The following is an 18271-nucleotide window of genomic DNA, read 5'->3' as shown; positions in this document are numbered from 1 at the left end:
TCTCTAGGGACACATTCAAAAAGTGATCTAAAATTTCTTTCCAGTGCACCTGGAAATTTTAGTAAACACATCTATCTTTTGGTTGTTCTGAGCAGACTAGGGCTGCAGGGGTCCAACTTCTCGCGAGCACTCGGCACCCAGGGAGTCGGGGGATTGCCTGATCTGAAGTATGTCAAGCAAAAAGCAAAGTCTGGAGTTCCCGCGCGCGTCTGGGAGGGGCCGCCGCCTGCGGGGAGAGGCCGGTGTCCGCCCTGGGCCGGACCGAGTTCCCCCAGATGTGAAGGTCACCTGCGGGGTCAGCCACGGGTGGTCGCAGCGCGCCTGTAGCGCAGACTGCAGAGGGCGGTGCGGAGTCGGAAGTTATCGTCCAATCAGAGATTACGGGTTGGGGGCTGGAAGAGCTACCCAATCAGAGGCCCCAGAGCCTGACAACTGTCCAATCAAGGCGCTGGGGCGGGGCGGAACCGTTATTTAGGTCTGAAGCAGTGTCCAATCAAAGGCTTTGCCAGGGGTGCTCGAGCCCAACTTGCCCTGGGCTGCCCAGGTGTCCCCGACCGCGGCGCGCTCACCTGCACGGGCCGCGGAGCTCGCCCGGGAGAGCCCAGGAGCCGGCGGGACGTGGTGAGTGCGTGGGGCCGGGGGCGGCGGGGGCGATGGGACCGGGGCAGTGCGGGGGACAGCCCGGGCGAGTGGGCTTTGGGGGCGGTTTGCGGGGCCAGCCTCGGGAGCGGGAGTGCCCTGCTCTGGTCCCACCTGGTCCCACACCTGGGGACTGTCAGGTGTGTCCAGCGCAGCCCTGAGGATTCCTTTACTGGGGCGGCAAGTTTGAGTAAATGTAAAGCAACGTCTTCTGCCGGCCTTGGTCCTTCTGCTCAGCGGGAACAGGAAGTTTCCCAGGTCTGCCCTTCGCCCCCCGGTGCTGCCTCCGGTTTCTCTGGAGCGCAACTAGATGCCACGGGGGAATCACTCGGGAATGTTCCCTGTCCCACTACAACCGTGGGGAAACAGCACGTCCGTGGTTACATGCCTAAAAGCAGATGAAGAGATGGATTGAAATGTTCCTAAAAACCGTAGTTACTCTTTCACACAAGGGCAGATTTTGTGACAGTGTGTGACTCTGTTCCATTTCTGTTCATCTGGGCGTCACTACTGCAAATTTTCCAAAATGTGACCCGTACAACTGAGGAGTGTGCGAGTCTGAGTAACTTACAGTTTGTTGTCGTGAGGGCAGTAATTATGCAGTATCTGTTTTCTGAGAGGGGTAAGCATTTTCCAGTGACTTCATGCTATAAAAAATGCCTTTGAATTTCCTGAATTCCTGAATTTCCTTTCCTTACTTGAGCACAGGATGAAAGTCGTGATTCTCTTGCCTTGGACACTGGGAGGGGGGTCTTTGTGTCATTTAACACATTGATAGCCACGAAAGTTGTATTTAATTCCCTCTAGTTTTGACCCCGGGGCCATGTGAAGCATATATAAAATCTTACTTGTTGATGTTCTTATTGTTACAATTAGTATTGATAATTTAATTCTGTAAACGTGGATTCAATAAATAGAGGTCAATAGATTTCGTTTTTCTATTTACGTTTACCTTTAAATTACACTCAAAAGTTTTTATTCTATTTTCATAGTAAAACACTGTGGCCCCAAAGAAAAGTTTCTGATTTTTGTGTGTGTGTGGCAGTCAGTGTGTTAAAGTGAAGCAGGTGTCTGTAGCACCTGGGGTAGGGAGGCGAGGCCTGCGCTCAGTGACTCCAGCTGCGTCTCCGCGAGCCCGCTACCAGGGCAAAGAAGGCGCAGTTGGGCCTTGCTCCAGCGCCTTCCCGGGCAGGGGCCCTTCAGATGCTCAGAACAGCCACAGCAGGAGCTGTTTGTGCCCAGAGAGGCTACAGATCTTTGCAAGGGCCATCAGCCTGGAGATGTGCTTGGGGGCACTTTGTCCCTTCTGAGGTTGCACTTGCAGTTGCCCCGGGGCTGTTTCTACACAGCTGGTTTGGTTTTTGCATTAAGGTTTAATAATATGAACACAAGCGGCCTCACCATTCTGATAAGCAAATAGGCCTTGGCTATTTGTTAATATTTGTTCATCTCTCTCCTGCCCCCAGGGTGACCACCATCCACATTCTAACTTTACCATCTATTATTTATCACCAAGTAGGGCTTTGTTTAATTTTGCCTCCTTTTAAATTTCAACCAGAATATTACTGTCACTACCCCCCTTTGCCCCCCCCCCCCCAAAGGCTTTCCCGTGGTTTTGTTGCCTTGGTCCTGTGCACACGCTGGCATCCGAGGCTGTGGGTGCCCAGTTAGCTCATCCATCCGGGGCTTCTGGGGCTTGGGTTATTTCGAGTTGATTTTTTGATGTACTCAACAATGCTACGATGGTCATCCTTGCTTCTGTCTCCAAGTGCAAAATGCATCCTAACTTTCTACACTTGAGAGGAAAACTGTGGCGTTGTAGATTATGAGTAAGTTTAACTTTAGTAGAAAATGCTGGTGGAGGGTGTGAACTGACCGCCCCGCCCCCTCGTGACTATGTGTTTATTCCTTCCACGTGATCACCGGCACTTGCAATTATCTAACTTCCGTCCATCTAGTGTATGAAATAGGATCTGCTTGTGATTATATATTGCTTTTTACTGGTTACCATTGAATGTGAGCATTTTTCCTATGTGGTATTTCATCATCTGTGAAATAGTCTGTACATTTCCTCACCTTTAATTCATCTGTCTGCGTATTGCTTTCTTATGTTTCTTCTCATGCCTTTTCATTTGCAGGTACTGCAAATACTCTCTCTCTCTGTTTGTGGTTTACCTTTTCATTCCCTTTATTCTGTGCTGGTGAGGGGACTCTTCTTAATTTGAATAGAACTGAATTTGTCAGTCTCTTCCTTTGTAGCTTATTGTTTTGTGTGTGTATATACATGTGTATATATGAACACTCTCTGTACTTAGAAGTCATAACACTTGACTTTAACTTCTGCTGAGTGTTCCCTTTTGTCGTTCACAGTGAGATCTGCATTATATTATTGTACATGGGGTTGACGTGAACATCCCTTATTCCCCCACTGATAACCAGCTGTTCTTGCCCCAGGTGTTCAAATGTCCCTCATTTCCACCACTGTGGGTGACACCTGCTGTTACAGGTTCAGGCACCATGAATAGATGGTCCCGTTTCAGAGATTTCTGTTCCTTTTTATTGACGGATTTGTCCATCCTGCTGCTGCTAATACCATCCTCTCCTAATTACTATTGTGTTTTAAATGCCTTGATGTGTTTTAGGAAAGTCCCTCCATCTTGTTCTGTGGAAAACTTGGCTATTCTTGGATATTTGTCTTTCATTTCAATTCTTAGAAGTAGTTTTTCATAAATTAAAAAGCAGAACAGGCTGTTTTCTGTTGCTCTGAGAGACAGCTGCTGCTCTGCCTGTAGAGCAAACCTTCCTGTTTGTTACTTCAATAAACTTGTTTTTGCTCCAAAAAATAAATAAATAAATTTGGTTTTGGATTTAATGGAGTTTTGTTAAAATCCTAGATCTATTTGAGAGCTCTGCAGTCATGGTGGCGTAAAGTTTTCTTTCTGAGAACGTGTGCCCTCTTTCCATTCTACTTTGATGTCATTCAGTGTTTTATAATTTTTCCATGATGATCATTTTATATCCTTCATTAGACACACTGTAACACTTAAAATTTGTAATACATTGAAAAGTTGTAATTTAAGGTAGTTTTTATAGTCTATGTTCTAAAAAGTTTTTTAAACTGCTTATTGCTAGTAATTCAAATCCTAATATACTGAGGTTTATTTTTATATTGCATTTGCACTCTGGAAGCTTGCTAAATTGCAGCTCTGGTTTTCTTCATGTTTCTATGGGGCTCGCATATATCATACTTTGAGCTATGAACAGAGGCAACTTTTTTCTTCTGTTATAATTCTTATGTTTTCTCTGGCTCTGGATGGGACCTCTAGTGCAATGCTAGTAGGAAGGAGGTCATAGGATTCCTTTTGTACTTAATTTTATTGGTAATGGGTTGTACTTTATGTCATTTGTATGTTCTTTAAGGAACACTGCCTTTCATTATGCCTTCTGTCAAGCTGTGCTCGTCCTAACCCGCTAAGAGATTTTACATGGGTGCATTGGGACTAATACATCTTTTTCTTCATCTGTTCAGATGATTTTTCCTTTAATGTGGCATTGGGATAAATTATAAAAACCGGGCGTGGTGGCTCACGCCTGTAATCCTAGTACTCTGGGAGGCCGAGGCGGGTGGATCGCTCAGGGTCAGGAGTTTGAGACCAGCCTGAGCAAGAGCGAGACCCTGTCTCTACTAAAAATAGAAAGAAATTATCTGGACAACTAAAAATATATAGAGAAAAAATTAGCTGGGCATGGTGGCGCATGCCTGTAGTCCCAGCTACTTGAGGGGCTGAGGCAGGAGGATCGCTTAGGCCCAGGAGTTTGAGGTTGCTGTGAGCTGGGCTGACGCCATGGCACTCACTCTAGCCCGGGCAACAGAGTGAGACTCTGTCTCAAAAACAAACAAACAAACAAACAAAAAACGGATTTCATAATATTTCATTGTATAGTATAATATATAGAAAAATGTGTAAACAATTGCAGAATCAAGCAAAACATTCTAGAGTGAGATTCTGTGTAAGGCAAGCCAGACCAAGACTCGGAGAAGCCTTCACGCAGACACCCCGCTGGAGAGCACCGCCCGGGCCAGGCCTCTCTGGGTGAGTTGAGTGCCTGCACCCCGGAGTCCATATGTGTGATTTCCGCAGGGCTGATTTTGAACGCAGGAGGCGGAGTACTGTGTGTACCACCGTGTGTCGGGTTTCTTGTTCTCACGGTGATAGTCGTTTTCCATGGAATGCTGGTTCAGTCACTCTCGTCGCCCAGTATTGCCCCCCTATGGGACCACACCACTGTCACCTGGGGATCCCAGTGCCTGTAGCCACTGAGTAGCAGCAGCGGGGTTCTCTCCCCCATCACGACCGGCGCTTCTGCAAACGCTATGTAGGTGTCTTAAGCATCAGATGTCTTAGCCTCGTTACTGTCGTCCCTGGCTTCTTGGGACGTCCCAGGATAGGAATCAAGAGAGACCACCAGACGTAGCAACAAAGAAAAAAGTTTACAAAGTTTACTCAGCTGTGCACAAGGGAGCTGGCACTGGGGAAGGAAAAGTTTGGGCTGCTCCGCAAGGACAGTGTGGGGGTTGGTTTTATAGGGCTCTTCTGAGGGGGTTGGGACAAAGCGTGTGTGTGGCGGGGGTTTCTAGCACCTGCGCAGTAGCTTTACAAACTGCTTCATGCATTGTATGTAGCATTAGCATTTTAAGTCTGCACCCCGGGGGGGGGGGGGGGGGGGGCGATTTTTACTATTAAAATGAGGAAAAGGTTACCGTAAGTTGGAGCTTAACCTCACTGTGCCTGCGGGGACCTCCGGGTGAGTCCCCGGCCCTCTAAAGCAGGTTTTTGGTCTCCTGCTTCTAGTTGGCTAGGAATTCAGCCGCAGCTAGAGCAAGGGCATCTCCCCTCCTCTGGACACCAAAGCAGGAAACCGGCCAGTCTGCCTGTCTCATGATTTTGCTTCATGGTTGCCCTTTTAGGGGTGCCAACCCCCACCCCACTCAAAATGGATTCAGTGTCAAGACCCACCCATCGAGAGGGGAACAAAATATTCAGTAATCTGGGCAGATCAGGGCGGGTCGGCTGGTCCAGGTGGCGCAAGGGGAGCAGGGATGGGGTGAGGCCCCTGTGGTAGCTGGGAGTGAGGCTGGGGGTTCTTGCACCTTGACCTTAATGCTCACAGCATCGCAGGATGAGTGGCCCTTGGGGACCTCCTTGTCTGGTTACCTGACGTGGGGCAGGGGAGGAGGAGGGTGGGGTTTGAAAAGCTGTTAACAAACAACACAGATGGATCCGGTCTCTCTATTCTAATTCACAATGACGGAATTGCGTCTTATCCCATTCAATGTGAATTTGAGTGTGAAGTTCGGAAGCCAAATGCCCAAGCGACACACTTTAGTTAAGACAAGTGGCCTTGGAAGAGCCTGCACCTCAGTCCTCTCAGGGCACTCGGGAGAGCCAGGAGGAAGTGAGAGTGGGGTTCTGGGGCTCAGTGCAAAGAGTCAAGCAACGTTATTGATTATTTTAACGTCCTGTCTCTCAGCCTTGCCACTGTTGTCCACCCACGTGCAACAAGCAGCCCCTTTAAGGAAACCACGCTGTCCGTGGCTGGCCAAGAAATAGTCCAAAGCCAAGTGTCATCAGCTGCCGTGGCTGCCAGGGAGTGTCATCCTTCCTGTAAAGCTCCTGAGCAGTAGCTGTCACTGTTTGTGGTTAGAGTGTTTTGGACAGTTCCTGGGTGCCATCGTGTCCTGCATCCACAGGACTGTCCTCGGGTGGGATGGGCCTAGAGCCAAGGTTTGCCTCTGCCTGTAGATACCACTGTCGTGTCGGCAAAGAGGCCTCTGGATGTGCGAGCCCGCCTGGCCCCAGACATCGGGGCGGCTGGGTGCAGAGGCGCAGGCTCGGGACCTGGGAGAGCCACGTTCTCCTGCGGGGCCCGGCGTGTGGCCAGCAGCGACTGCTCTAGGGATGCGTAGCACTGGGTGGCAGTGTCTTGCAGCAGATGCCCCCGGGCAATCCACTGTCATCAGGGTGCTCTCAGACTCTCGGAGGCATCAGTAGCCTCCACAGAGCAGGAGTCTGGGGCGGGGAGACGCAGTGGAGTCCTGTTGTCAGTGCACTTTGGACGGAATCTAGAACCTCTCGTTGCCCATCCAGAGTGGCCTGGTTTGGGACAGCACAGATGGGTTAGACTAAAGTTTGTAAATAAGGACTATGTTGCCTTCAAAGCCCAAACACACCTAGTAAGGACGAGGCTTGCTCTAAACTCGTGGGTGCTGGCAAATGAGGCATGGTTCCTCCCTGGCGGGTTCTTAAAAAATAGTGACCTGAAATGTGAATGACGCGGTGGGGCCTTCAGTTTTACGTGACACAGTGGCTCAACTCCGTATGGAAAGTTCTGTCACAGATCCCCCAGCCTGTCCTCTCCTAAGGCTGGAATTAAATCCCTAAAATCCAAAATCCCTCTCTGGCACCCAAAGCCAGCTACCCTCCTCCACCTCCTAACATCATTATCACTTATTTGTCCCCTGTCTTCTGTTTCTAAAAGCTACAGTATTTTAATTGTTTATGATTATTTCACAGATATGTCCATTTTCCCATTGTTTTATTTGTCTGTTCTGCTGCTAATACTGTCTCTCGCTCAGACTAATAGTTTTAAAATCCTTGCCCTGTATTAGGTAAGCTTGTTCTTCAGAAAAGTTTGGCTATTTTTAGACATTTTTTCTTCCCATTAGGTTTGGAAAGTACATTTTTTTTTTAAGTACTAAAAAGTCTCATTTGAAGATATGATGGAATTTTATAAAGACTGTAAGTCTTGTGGGAGATCCAACATTTTGGTGACATAGAATTATACTAAGAACTTGCACCATCTTTCCATGTTTGATATTACCCAGTTCTTATTGCCCAATAATGTTTTAATTTCTCCATTGGGATCTTCTTTTTAATTTTTTTTTGTAGAGTCAGGGTCTTTCTATACTGTCCAGGCTGGTCTCAAACTCCTGGGCTCAAGCAATCCTCCCATCTCAGCCTCCCAAGTACCTAGGACTACAGGCCCAGCTGGGGATTTTTCTATCCTTCACTAGACTTGCTAAGTACTTATTTAACTTTGGATCTTTCCCTACATATATTAGTTTTTAAACATTAATTTTCCAGCTATTGCTATTAAGTAAAAACATAATGCAGCTTCTTGGAATCTTGCTAAAAATCTTATTCTGTGATTATCTTTTTGTTCTGTTGGGGTTTTACATGCATAATTCTTAAGAGGTATGCATAAAGGCAAGTTTTTCTTTTATAATTCTTATCAATTTGTATTCTAGTGGCAGTGGATCTAATATGTTGATCAGGGGTGAGGTAATGGGCATCTTCATTTTGTATCTAATGTTTTTGAGGAAGACAATGAACTCCATGCTATTTATATGTTCTTTTCTTTTAAAAAAGCTTTATTGATGTGTAATTTACATATCATACAATTCACCCATATGAAGTGTACATTTCAATGGTTTTTTAGTATATTCACAGAATGGTGTGACCAAGACCACGGCCAACTTTAGAATATTTTCATCACCTCAAAAAGAAACCCCATACTGTTTAGCTATCACCTTCCTATTCCCCCATATTCCCTTCCCCAGCCCTAAGAAATGATTCATCCACTTTCTGTCTGTGGATTTGCGGTTCTGTCTCACATAAATGGAATCACACACCATGTATTCTTTTGTGTCTGGCTTCTCTCACTGAGCACAATGTTTTCCAAGGGTCTTCCGTGTTGTACCATCTGTCAGTGCTTCATTCCTTACGTGGCTGAGTGATTACTGTGTAAACACACCACCCTTCGTTCACCCATTTATCAGGTGACGGACATTTGGGTTGTTTCCACCTTTTGACTATCATGAATAGTGATATGAACATTTGGGTACAAATATTTCTTTGAATATCTGTTTTCAGATTTCTTCAGTCTATATCTAGGAGTGGAATTGCTGGGCCATTTGATAACGCCATGTTTATCTCTTTCTTTTTTAATAGACTTTATTTTTTAGAGCAGTTTAGGTTCAGGGCAAAATTAAACAAAAAGTAGAGAAAGTTCCCATATGCCTCCTGCCCCTATATGCACAGCCTTCCCCACTGTCAACGTCCCACACCAGAGTGGTGCACTGGTTACAACTGGTGAACCTCCACTGACACATCCGTGTCACCCAAAGTTCACAGTTTACGTTGGGGTTCCCTCTTGGTTGTATATTGTGAGAGTGTTCACAAATGTGAATGACGCGTATCCACCATTGTAGTGTCATATAGGGTGATTTCACTGTCGTAAAAAATCCTTGCTGCTCTCCCTGTTCCTCCCTCCCTGCCCTGCTAACCCTGACAACCACCTTTATCTTTCTCCTGTCTCCATAGTTTTACCTTTTTGAGAACGTCATGCAGTTGGAATCAAACTGTATGTAGCCTTTTCAGTCTGGCTTCTGTCACTTAGTAACACACATTTCAATGTCTCTGTCTTTTCATGGCTTGGTAGCTCATCTCCTTTTAACACCAGTTAACATTCAGTTGTCTTGATGTACCAGTTTATTAATCCATTCACCTACTGAAGGATGTCTTCATTGTCCCTGTGTTTTGACAGTTATGAACAAATCTGCTGTAAATATATCTGTGTACAGGATTTTATGTAGACATAAGTTTTCAACCCCTTTGGGTAAATATCAAGGAGTGCAATTGCTGGAATGGATCGTAAAAGTATGTTTAGTTTTATAAGAAACCACCAAACTCTTCCAAAACGCCATTTTGCATTCCCACTAGCAATTAATTAGAGTTCCTGTGGCTGTACATCCTGGCCAGCATTTGGTACTGTGAGTATTCTGGATTTTGGTGTTCTAATAGGTGCATAGTGGTATCTCATTGTTTTAATTTGCGTTTCCCCTGTAACATCCGATGTGGAACATTTTTTTCATATGCTTATTTTTCATCTATTTTCTTTAGTGAGGTGTCTTAAGGTTTTTAGCTCATTTTTAAAAAGTTGTTTTCTTAATGTTGAGTTTTTAAAGCATTCTTTGTGTCCTGTATTTTGGATAACAATCCTTGATCAGGTATGTCTTTTGCAAATATTTTCTTCTAATCCGTGGTTGGTCTTCTCATTCTCTTGACAGTATCTTTTGCAGAACAGAAGTGCAGCTTAATTATTTCTTTCATGGACCACGCTTTGTTGTTATATTTGGCAAGTCATTGCCAAACCCAAGGTCATCTGGATGTTCTCCTAAGTTATCTTCTGGGAGTTTTATAGTTTTGTTTTACCTTTCGGTCTGTGATCCATTTGAATTAATTTTTGTGAAGAGCTTAAAGTCTGTGTATAGATTCATTTTTTTGCATGTGATAGCCAGTTGTCTGGCACCATTTATTGAAAAGACTATCTTTTCTCCATTGTATTGCCAAGATCAGTTGACTCTATGTTTCTATCTGGGAGCTCTCTAATCTGTTACACTCATCTATTTGTACATTCTTTAACCAATATCACACTGTCCTGATTACTGTAACTTTACAGTATGTCTTGAAGGTGAATAGTGTCAGTCCCCCAACTTTGATCTTTCACTTCAGTGTTGCGTTGGTATTTTGTAATGTAAACTCCATGTAAACTTTAGAATCAGTGTGAAGCAGCCTATAGATAATTACATCCAATTGATTGGTGGTGCTATTAATTAGTCTATAGATGTTAATCACACCCAGTTGATTAGCAGTATTGAGTCCAACTATGCCCTTAATGATTTTCTGCCTACTCTATCTGTTCATTTCTAATAGAGGGGTGTTGAATTATTCAACTATAATGGTGGATTCATATGTTTTTCCTTGCAGTTCTAGCAGTTTTTACCTACTCTGACATTAGTATATGTACTCCAGCTTTCTTTTGAATGGTGTTAACGTGGTTTTATCTTTTTCTATCCTGTTACTTTTAATCTATATGTGTCTTTAAGTGGGTTTCTTGTAGACAACATATAGTTGGGTCTAGTTTTTTTGATCCACTCTGACAATCTGCTAAGTGACTGTTGATATAGCTGGATTAATATCTACCATATGTGTTACTGTTTTCTTTTTTTTTTCTTTTTTTTTTTTTTTTTTGTTGAGACAGAGTCTCACTTTGTTGCCCAGGCTAGAGTGAGTGCCGTGGCGTCAGCCTAGCTCACAGCAACCTCAAACTCCTGGGCTTAAGCGATCCTACTGCCTCAGCCTCCCGAGTAGCTGGGACTACAGGCATGCGCCACCATGCCCGGCTAATTTTTTTTTTTTTTGTATATATATATTTTAGTTGTCCATATAATGTCTTTCTATTTTTAGTAGAGACGGGGTCTCGCTCTTGCTCAGGCTGGTCTCGAACTCCTGACCTCGAGCGATCCACCCGCCTCGGCCTCCCAGAGTGCTAGGATTACAGGCGTGAGCCACCGCGCCCGGCCTGTTACTGTTTTCTACTTGCTGCCCTTGTTCTTTGTTCCTGGTTTTCTCATCTCTTTTTTGCTTTTTGTGGTTTTAATTGAGCATTTTATATAATTCCATTTCCTCTCCTTTCTTTTCAATTATACTTTTTCCTTTTCTAAGTGATTGCCCTAAAGTTTTCAATATACACTTACAGCCAATCCAAATCCACTTTCAGATAACACTATACTGTTTCACAGTTAGTGCAAATAACCTTGTAATAATTATTCTGTATTTCTCTTTCCTTTCCCTTGTATCATTGCTGTCATTTATTTCACTTATAGGTATAGGTATTGAATACACTGTTGCTATTATTATTTTGAACAATATGTTATAGATCACTTAGGAACAATAAAAATAAAAGTTTTTATTTTTACTTATTCTTTTTCTGATGCTTTTCCTTTGTGTAGATCCACATTTCTCTCTGAAGAATGTATTTTTAACATTTCTTGTAATGCACGTGGCTACAGATTCCCTCAATTTTTGTTTGAGAATCTTTATTTCTCCTTGAGGTTGAAGCATAATTTCACAGGATACAGAATTCTAGGTTGGTGAGGATTTTCACTTTACTTTCTTCTTGCTTGCATAGTTTCCGAGGAGACATTTTATGTAATTCTTTTTGTCGCTCTCTGTAGGTAAGGTGTTTTTTTCCCCTGGCTTCTTTCAAGACTTTTTTCTTTTTCTTTGATTTTGAACAATTTCAATATGATATTCCTGGGTGTGGAGTTTTGTGAGGTGGTTTTGTTTTGTTTTGTTTTTTTACATTTACCCTACTTGGTGTTCTCTGAGTATCCTGGATCTGTAGTCTGGTATCTGACCTTAATTTTGGGGAAATTCTCTTATTATTGTATCAAATATTATGTTCTGTTCTTCTTCTAATATTCAATTACACATAGGTTACACCTTTTGTAGTTGTCCCATAGTAGTTTCCTCTGTTATATTTCAGTCTTTTTTTCTCTTTGCTTTTCACTTTTAAAAGTTTCTATTGATATATCATCAGGCTCAAAGAATCTTTCCTCAGCCACAGCCAGTCTACTGAATCTATGAAAGTCATTCTCCATTTCTTTTGGGTTTTTTTATCTTTAGCATTTTTTTATCCTTTTCTTTGAATTTCCATTTCTCTGCTTATATTACCTATCTGTTCTTGCATGTTGTCTACTTTTACTGTTAGAGCTCTTCACCTATTAATCATAGTTGTTTTATGTTCCCAGTCTGACAATTCCAACATCCCTGCCATATCTGAGTCTGGTTCTGAGGCTTGCTCTATGTCTTTTGCATTTTAGTATACCTTCTATTTTTTTGTTGAAAGCTGGAAACAATGTACTGGGTGAAAGGAACTGAGTAAACAGGACTTTAATAATGTGGTGGTAAGGTGTGGTCAGAGCGGAAGCACTGTATAATCCTGTTAGGTCTCAGTCTTCTGGTGAGCCTGTGCCCCTGGCCTGTGAACTTCACAAGCACTTTTCAGTTCTTCCTCCTCCTCCCTCTTACGTGGGGCAGGATAGTCAGAGGAAGCTGGAGCTGGGTAATTCTATTTCCCCAGGTCAGTTAGACTCTGATAAAATCCCAACAGATTAGGCTCTGGTAAAATAGTTTCTCTTGAGGGAAGGCCCTGTTAAAAACAAAATTCTTTAGCTTATTTCAAAATTATTCTTTTTCTCCTGTACCTGCCAGAAGCTCAAATGGATTGTCTCTGAATTTCACTGTGAGATCCTGGTAGAGCTCCTGGAGGTAAAAGTCACAAAAGTATGGGCACACACCTCCCCCCCTTAAGACCAGGGGGCCCCTGGTTCCTAACTCGCAGACGTATCCATAGTGCACTTGCAGCAATTCATCAATTATAGTTCAGACTGTCCTACCCAGTACTGGTTCCCACAGAGGTTTTCGCTCATGGGTTTCTGTTCTGGTAAGGTGTGATTCTGCATATCCATCTGTCTCCAATTTGGGGGACAGAGTTTGCTCTGTGACATCAGTTTTCTGATAGATCTAAGAGTTGATTTTTCAGTTTATTCAGCTTCTAACGTGCTAGGATGGAGTGGTGACTTCCAAGCTCCTTACGTGCTGGACTAGGAATGAGGAACCATCTGTTTAATGTTCTGAGGAACTGCCAAACTGTTTTCTACATTTACTGTTTCTCCACGTCCTTGCCAAAACTTATTTTCTAATTTTTCTTTATTTTAATCACCGTAGTGTGTGGGAATTGGTATCTCTGTTGTTTTGATTTGCATTTCCTTGCTAAAGAATGATGTTGAACATCTTTTCATGTGCTTATTGACCATTTGTCTGTCTTCCCTGGAGAAATGTCTACTCTCATCCTTTCCCCACCTTTTAATTGGGTTTTTCTTTTCATCATTAAATTGCGAGTTCTTTATATATTCTGGATCCAAGTGCCTTATGAGGTATGTTAAATCTGACCTGCATTCCCGAGATAAATTCTAGCTGGTCACAATGTATAATTCTTTTATATATTACTGGATTTGGTTTGCTAGTATTTTGTTGGGGATTTTAGCATCCATAACCATAAGAAATATTGGTCTGTTGTTTTCTTGTGATGTCTTTGTCTGGTTTTGGTACCAGGTTAATAACAGCCTCGTAAAGTGAGTTGGAAATTGTTCCTTGCTCTTCTGATTTTTGTAAACATCTGTGAACAATTTTCTTTAAATTTTTGGTAGAATTCAGGGGTCAAGCCAATGAGATGTGGGCTTCTCTTTTTTTTAGTATATTTTTTATTACTAATCAGTCTCTTCATTTATTGTAGGTGCATTCAATTTTGGTAGTTTAGGTCTTTCTGAGAATGTTTCATCTAAGTTACCTAAGTTATTGGCATGTAATTAATTGTTCATCATATTTCTTAATAATCCTTTTTATTTCTTTAAGTTTTGTAGTAATGTTCCCTCTTTCATGTCTGCTTCTACTAATTTGAGTTTTTTGTTTTTGTTTTTGTCAATCTAGCTAAATCAGTTTTGATTTTTTTCAAAGAACCAGCTTTGGTTTTATTGATTTTCTCTATTTCATTATTATTTGCTGTAATATTAATTCCTTCTTCCTGATTACCTTAGGTTTAGTTTTCTTTTTCTAGTGTCTTGAGGTGGAAGACTAGGTTATTGATTTACAAACTTTTCTTTAGTGCTATTAATTTCCTTCCCAGTACTTCTTAAGCTGCTTCACATAAGTTTTGGTATATTATGTCTTCATTTCTTATCCATTTCAGATTATTTTCTGATTTCCCTTTTGATTTCTTCTTCAGCCCATTTATTATGGAGGAGTGTGTTACTGTCCACCTGTTTGTGAATTTGCCAAATATTTTCTCTGTATTGGTTTCTAATTTCATTCCATTGTGGTCAGAGAACATATTTTGTGTTATTTCTGTTTTTAATTTACTGAGGTTTGTTTTATTTTTTATAAAGGTACTTCTCCTGACAGCACATTCTTTTGGGTTTTTTTAACTGCATTCATTTTGCCTTCATTTTTAAACATTAACTGCCACGTGTGTTGTATTTAACTCATACTAATTTTGAGTCTGGGGCCTCGTGAAACATATATAAGTCACAGAAAACAATTAAAAAAATTTAATTAAATTAGAAAGGATCATTTTGTTTTCCAAGTTTTTATCCAATTTTTGTAATAAAACACCATGGCCCTAAGGGAAAATTTTTTTTTTCCTCGTGTGGCAGTCAATGTGCTAAAAGATAGTTTTCTGTATGTAGAATCCTTGCACTGACAGTTATTTCTTTGAGCGCTCTGAATGTTATCCCACTACCTTCTGACATCCACTGCTTCTGCTAAGAAGTCAGCTCTTAGTATTATTGCAGATGCCTTTTAAGTCATTTTTCTTTGGCTGCTTTCCAAACTTTCTCCTTGTCTTTGACTTTTCCCATTTTTACTGTGCCTATCTGTGGATCTCCTTGTAATTTTCCTGCTTGGAGTTCATTGAACATTTGGACGTGTAGGTTGGTGCTTTTCAATATATTTACAGTGCTATCAGCCATTATTCTTTGAAGTTTTTTTCTGCTTTCCCTCTCTTCTCCTTGTTCTAGTGCCATTACATGTGTGTTGGTATGCTTAATGGTGTCTCAACTTCTCTAAGGCTCTGTTTTTTCTTATCTTCATTCTTTATTCTGTTCTTCAGACTGTATCATTTCTGTTAGTCTACCTTCAAAAGTTCACCTAATTCTTTATTCTGCCAATTCTAATCTGTTAAGCATCTCTTCTGAATTATTTTTTTGTCATAGGAATTGATAGTTTTCTCTGTCTGGGGTCCCTATAAACATGCTCAGGTATGAAGTATTCACTACAAGTACTCACAGAAGTGTTTATTTCACAGAAATACTTTATTTCAGAAAAGCTGTTATACTCAGTGTTGCAGTTTATTACAGTGAAAGGATACATTTAAAAATTAGCAATGGGAAAAGGCACAAGGGAAAGAAAGACTCCAGGAGAAACCAGGCTCAACCTTCAGGTTATTCTCTCCTGATGGAGTTGCAGAGTTTAGTTTTCTCAGCAATGATGTATCACAATGTGTATGAGATGTTAACTACTCAGATTTCACCCGCACATTGGACTCCAGGGGTTTTACTGAGGGTCAGCCACATTGCCCCACTGACTGACCGTAGCTATTCAGTGTCCACCTCTTCCAGGGATCTAACTGATACAGTGTGGCTCAGGGCTCCAAGTGGACAAAAACAGGCATTTATGAGTCACATTTTAGCATAAACTGTCACGGCCCAAGGCTTCACCTTCACCTATACAAAATACACTTATCAAGCAGTGTATTCCAAGGTGTTAACAATTTTCTTCCAGTAGCCAATCAAGGGCTTGTCCTAGAGTGAAATGTGTCCACAGTGAAATGTGCAGGGTTTGGACAGCTGAGGTCTGATGAGTTACCCCTTTACTGCACAATTTGAAATGGAAGAATTTATTTCATTTGTATAGTATTTCTTGACCCCGCTGATAAGAAAATAAAACAAGTTGTCACAATAAAAACGTAGAGATAGGTTCAGAGCGTTAGTGGTGCTGTTAAGTTTATTAGGAAAGTAAGCATGAAGATCGTATCATATCATAGACATTGGGACACCACTGAGGCCTGTTTGAATTGCTTCTGAATTGAGTGCAGTTTGCCAGTGCTTTCATTCTCACACATACTCCTGCACACACACGTAGGATGTTTTTAGGATTCAGTGGTCTTTGGGGATGTGGCTGTGGATTTCACTTTGGAGGAGTGGGATTTGCTGGATTCTCCCCAGAGGAACCTCTACAGAGATGTGATGCTGGAAACCTTCGGGAACCTGGCCTCAGTAGGTAAGGGTGACATCATCCCCTCACTTAGTTACTTGGTGAACAAGTATTTCTTGCTCTAATGCTCTTCTAAGATTTGAAATATGGAAAGGCAATACATTGGTAAATAAGACAGACATGGTCACAGCCATCATGGACCTAGACATCATTATTCTGTGACAGTGAATCCCTGTGTGTTAAACAGATTTTACTTCTGTCTTGGTTTAAAGGATTTAAAGCTCCTTTAATATCACTGGGATGGGTACAGGCTTCATTGGTCACTATGGATCACAGAGAGGTTTCTTGCTTGAAACCTGTGACTGTGATAATTTCATTGTATTTAGTGAAACACTGAACATTTTGACCCCTTGTGTCTGTTCAAACTGCTATACTTCTCAATGTCTTTCTTTCCTCATGTGTATCCTTTCTTATGAGATTTGTTCACTTTTTTGTTTCAGATCAATTTAAATTCAATGGGTCAGTTTCTCAGCAGGATACATATGGGGAAAAAATATCTAAGGAACAGAAAATACCAAAGTTCACTGGAAATAATTCCTGTGCCTACATTTTAGAAAAAAATTGGGAAAACCAGGGGACATATATGAGGTGAGTTGCACTCACAAGAGAAAGCATATTCCAAGATAGAATCTCATTATGTCATGAAACTTAAAAAAATTATAAGCTTAGTGCCAAGTTTGTTTATCCATAAGAATTAAAAATTTTTGATTTGACTTAGATATTAGAGTTTAAAACATAATTCAGTTAGTAATTACAGGGAAACCCCATGTATAATAAACACTGCATTAATAAATATGCTTGAGCCCTCTTCTACTTTAATACAATTCAGAATAGAAAAAACATCATGTATACTGAAATGTAATTAGAAATGTAGTTCTAATACTTATTAATACATATTAACAAATTGTAAATGAACAGACCATAAATAAAATGCTTCTCATTTTTAACAGAAATCATATGGTGAACAGACTCTGTAAAGATAATGAAGGTATCAATGTGGAGAAACCGTCAGTCACATGCCAAATCTGACTCTGTACAAGAAAATTTCCTCTGGAGAAAAACCATATGAGTGCACCGAGTGGGACAGTTCTCATGCATCTTTCTTCTATTAAGAGGCATGTCAGATCTCATTGTGGACAAAAAACATACCAATATCAGAAATGTAAGCCGGCCTGCATTTGTCCCTCACACCTAAGCTGTCATGCAAGACCTCACACTGGGGAGAAACCTTATGGATGTAAGCAATGTGGAAAAGCCCTCACTTGGCCGTCAGCATTCAGAGAACATGTTAGAATTCACACTGAAGACCAACTCTAAAAATGTGAAAAATGTGGGAAGGCTTTCACTTCTTCTAGATCAAGGTCACGTGAGAACACACACTGGACAGAAGCCTTATGAATGTAAGCAATGTGGGAAAGCCTTCAGGTGGTCCTCACCCTTACAGAAACATGTGAGAATGCATACTGGAAAGAAACCTCCGGAATGTAAACAGTGTCGAAAATCCTTCAAGTGGCACTCATCCTTTCGGAGCCACAGGAGAACACACACAGGACAGCCAGCCTATGAGTGTATGTAATATTCAAAAGCCCTTAGTTGTCAAGTCATTCTTTCTAAAACATGCGAGAGCACCCACTAGAAAGAAATTCTGTAACTGTAAGTAGTGTGGGGAAACCTCATGTTAACTCATGTATGGTGCTCCAGAAAATTCACACCAGGAGAGACAACTTATAACTTACAAGTTGTAAGTATGGTATTATTGTCTTTGTCAATACTTCATTCATAAAGTAGACCCATAAGTAATGAATTTCTAGCTCTTTCAAAAATAAATGTTGATGTAAGAAATAAAGTATTCTTTTAGCTGTAGAACATACATTTGAATAGTTAAGTGGTTTTAT

The 18271-nt window shown here is 41.6% G+C and overlaps 1 long non-coding RNA gene across 2 annotated transcripts; it reads left to right on the top strand.

Annotated features, from left to right (window-relative positions):
- The first annotated feature begins 523 nt into the window (after positions 1 to 523).
- LOC138402063 (uncharacterized) lies at positions 524 to 18140 on the top strand. 2 transcript variants are annotated; one of them, XR_011236608.1, is made up of 4 exons: positions 524 to 621; positions 16256 to 16382; positions 16817 to 16964; positions 17327 to 18140. It is a non-coding gene; the product is annotated as an uncharacterized lncRNA (long non-coding RNA). The 2 variants fall into 2 exon arrangements; XR_011236607.1 differs by lacking the exon at positions 524 to 621 and having other exon boundaries at positions 16198 to 16382.
- Positions 18141 to 18271: the final 131 nt, after the last annotated feature.

Source organism: Eulemur rufifrons, chromosome 2, assembly GCF_041146395.1.
Source record: "Eulemur rufifrons isolate Redbay chromosome 2, OSU_ERuf_1, whole genome shotgun sequence".
NCBI lineage: Eukaryota > Metazoa > Chordata > Mammalia > Primates > Lemuridae > Eulemur > Eulemur rufifrons.
This window is presented reverse-complemented; position numbering and strand designations above follow the sequence as displayed.